At 35.1% G+C, this 4,477-nt stretch overlaps 1 protein-coding gene across 1 annotated transcript in view; it reads left to right on the forward strand.

Moving 5' to 3' along the window:
- Positions 1 to 2,638: 2,638 nt before the first annotated feature.
- Positions 2,639 to 4,477, forward strand: part of LOC119578138 (transmembrane protein 184C-like) — a 24,845-nt gene continuing 23,006 nt past the window's right edge. Inside the window, exon 1 of the mRNA XM_037925874.1 lies at positions 2,639 to 2,915. The gene's annotated coding sequence lies outside the window, so the exon portion shown is untranslated. The remainder of the gene's footprint in view (positions 2,916 to 4,477) is intronic.

The raw sequence follows: 4,477 nt of genomic DNA on the forward strand, positions 1-4,477 counted from the left end.
GTGTACATATATATATAATATATATATATATATATATATATATATTATAATATAATATTATTTATTTATTTATTATGTATATATATACATAATATACATATATGTACTTTATATATATATACACACACGCACACAAAACACACACACACACGCACACCCCACACACACACACACACACACACACACACACACAACACACACACACACAAACATACACACACACCCCACACAATATTTTATATATATATTAAAATATATATATATATATATATATATTATTTATATATATATATATATAGTGTTCAGGGCAAAATCCGAACTTTTTGCAGGCTGAGGACCCGACACCAACGACTTGGCTTGGGTATCGGTCTCCGCGGTCCCGAGTCCGTCCGTGGACAGCCCGCGTGAGGGTTTCGACGTCAAGTGCTTTCCTTTTGAAATAACTTTTGAAATAGGAAACTGTTGAAGGGGAGGTTACCATTGTGATTAAATTATATTATAAAAAAGAAGAAAAAAAAAAGTTATATATATATATTTTATATAAAATATATATATATAATATATATATATATATTTTATATATATATATTATTCTCGGCATAATGTTGATGGCCATCACTGGCTACAGAGTCCAAGACTTGCACCCCAACAATAGCACCGTCATCTAGCTTTCCAATGAATTTCAGCTTTATGATCGGTTGTATTTCCCCCTGTGAGATAGTGCTCCATTTTTATGGATATTTTGTACTTTTCCTTTTACGAATCAGATTAGGGTGCGCAGGGAATTATGGCGGGAAGTGGCGTTTCTTCCTTCATCTGAAATAATCATGGGCACGTGCTCGTGCCCCTGGGCAGGTAGGAGAACTGTAAAGGCGAACAACCACCGCAGGACGCGCAGGTTAAATGCAGGATCTTCCCCGTACTTGCGCCAGGCCCAGTCACTCGGTTCTTCTCCATACTGATGGCCAACATGGGAAAACAGCTATGACATCAAACTTTAGGGAAAAAGAAGGCATTAATTACTGTTCTCTCAAAATCTGTCATGACTAAGCGACTGAGAGCCACGGTTTTGGGCTCACTTCGGGTTCTAGTCCAGAGCCATATACATACATATATATTATATACACACACACAATACACACACACAACACACACACAAAAACCCCACAACACACACCACACACACACACACCCCACACACACACACGCACCACACACATATTATATATATATATATAATATATATTATATATATATAATGTATATATATATATATATATATATATATTATATAAAATATATAATATATATATATAAATGTAAATATATATAATAATTATAATACATATATACATATACATATATGTGTGTATATACATATGTATACACAATTTTATATATGTTTACACACACACACACACAACACACCACACCAAAACATATATATATATATAATATATTTTATATATATATATATATATATATATATATATATATATTTTATATGGTGTGTGTGTGTGTGTGTGTGTGTGGTGTGTGTGTGTGTGTGGTGTGTGGTGTGTGTTGTGTGTGTGTGTATGTGTGTGTGTGCATATATATATATATATATATATATATATATAATATATATATATATATAATATATATATTTATATAATGTGTGTGTGTGTGTGTGTTTGTGTGTGGGTATGCATGCATATACTCACATATATGGCTATTAACACAGAAAACACACACACACACACAATACCTGTATACAGCAACACAAACACATATAGGGATCTCTCTCTCTCTTCTCTCTCTCTCTCTCTCTCTCCCCTCTCTCTCTCTCTATATATATATATATTATATATATATATATATATATATATATAATATATATTATATAATATATATATATATATATATATATATAATATTATATATATATACATATATTATATATTCATATATATATATATATATATATAATATATATATATTAAAATATTTTATATATATATTAAAATTTTATATATAAAATACATGTGCCTGTGTGTGTGTGTGTGTGTGTGTGTACACGTGTATATGTATGATTATTTTATTGATTTATTTTACTGTCCTGTATTCTTATATGGTATCCCTTTCAGTTTGTTTGATTTTTCATTGTTATTCTGTAAGCTTTTCCACATGTAGACTGCCAAACAACATAATACATTTTGAATTTTACTTCTACCTATGGAAGTCAAATACAAGGGGAGATACTTTATATGTCCAGCAGTATTCGGACAAAATGTTAAGGAAATTCCACACCGAATCATATTCCCTGGTTTTGATGATATATTGTTTTAAAGGGCCGTACAGCTGAGCCCTGGTGTGACCTGAAATGAACCGAGGGTGTCGCATGTCGCCTGCGATATAGGGTTACACATGTATAAGATTACGGGTACTAACGTAGGATGATAAGATGGTCTAGGAAAAGTTACGTGCTGCGAGGTGTGTTCACATGCTTACGAAACGGAGGTACAGTGACACACAAAGAACTATTATAAATATGTAAATGAACGGGCATAGGTATCGGGAAGCAACCACGCGACGCGTGAACGAGCGACCGCCGACCGCCCGACGGCCTGTCCTGTTTCCAATTATCTCGCAGGCTAACGAGTGCGCCCGAGTTCAACCCCCGGCCCTAGCAGAGCGCTGAGTGCCTCCCACCAGAGGCCAGAGTGCCGTGCCCGAGTCCCACAGGTACCCGGCGGGCGAGGGGCGGCAGGTGATCAGGGGCGGCGGCCGCAGAGGGCGACGCGGCGCCTCACGTGCTCGTCGACTGTAAACAAATCTCAGCTGGAGGAGGACGTGTCCCCGCCTCTCTCCTTGGCATTGGGCACCCCTCGCCTCGCCGCTGGGCACAAACATGCCCTCGGCACCAGGACTGTGTGAGTACTGAGCGTGGGCCATCGTGCACGTGTAATTACTGTGTATTGTTACGTCACAAGGCATTTATTGAGCGAGAGTAGATGCAGCGGCCGCACCCATTGCCCTGGCACAGCGAGATAGGAACTTTATCTCGTATCTATTTGCCTGCTCGGTCTGCAGGCTACTCCACATCCAGAGAGTACTATAACAGACGCAGACCATGAAAATATGTTGGAACAGTGGCCGAAGATATAAAGACAGAAGCAGAAATAAAGTGTGTTGGTTACCCCCAAGATTAGCGTCTTTCATTGGCATTCTTTCGTGTTCTTGTCATCGTGTGTCAGCTTTGCGTGGTATTAAAATGTTTTTTTGCCGTCTCTCTCTGTTTTTAGTATTCCAAATCTTTTTTTCAAGTGCAAAATGCTCTCTAATTATTATTTTTATTCTCTTGGGAACTCATTACCGTACATTAATTAACAGCAGACTATGGCATCTTTTGTTATGATTGAGTAGTAATTGTATGTAGTTAGAATGTGTGATACCTTGTTCTCACTTTCTGTGCAGTTCCTTTGGTTTTAGCTGAACTCTCCAGTTAAGGTAGTGGCAGTATTATTTTTTTTTTTATTATTATTTTTTAGCTAATACACTGATTTGACATTAACTGAAGATGCTTGCTATTATAGATAGACATAGTTTAGTCATGGCATTACTATTAATATTAACCCTTCAATTGTTTCTTGGCAGTTCTACTGCTATACTCGGAGCTTAGCGTATGATTGACAAAATCAGATATAAAGAAAGAACATAATGATTTTAAAATGTAGTCTATAATGAAAAAGAAAATTTATAAATGTTAATTGGAGTGAAGTTATAGGAAATTTTAGCGACAGTGAGATGGTTACTGTTTTTTAATTCATGATACTTTTCCTCAGTCTGCACTCTAAAGATGCGTTAATTCTTTCAAGTATACACATAAACATGCTTATGAAACCACAAAACTTGATATTAGTGAGCGACCTTCTTATAGGCTAATAAAGCCAAAATTTCAGTCTATGAAAAAATATAAAAGCTATTTCTTTAACTTGTGTGAAATTTTTTGTGTATAATGCTGTTAATATCGATATTGTTATTATTATTATTATTATTATTATTATTATTATTATTATTATTATTGACATTAGGATAACAGTAAAATTGTAAAATGATGATAAGAGAATCCTCTGAAAATCAAGGAAATTAGGTGATCAGGTGAAATTGGTAGGACTAGTAAATGACTTTGTGACCAAGCACTAGACACAATTAATAGGATAAAAATACAGTAAATATGTCATGTACTCATGTCATTTATGGCCATTGGGTCAAATCCAGTAATATAGATAAGTAGGACCTTGAAGAAATATTAGGTAAAGGTGCCTATTTATTTCCAAGGAAAGAAAAAGTTACCCCTCACATGCAAATGCAATGTTAATATAATGAATTGATAATCAGGTACCATAATCTGTTGGTTTAAGCATGGTAAATAACTTGAAATAGCTGGTAAAGTGGGATTATTTTTCAATAATATATCCGCGTTCTATACAAA

The sequence above is a fragment of the Penaeus monodon genome, chromosome 10 (assembly GCF_015228065.2).
Source record: "Penaeus monodon isolate SGIC_2016 chromosome 10, NSTDA_Pmon_1, whole genome shotgun sequence".
Lineage (NCBI taxonomy): Eukaryota > Metazoa > Arthropoda > Malacostraca > Decapoda > Penaeidae > Penaeus > Penaeus monodon.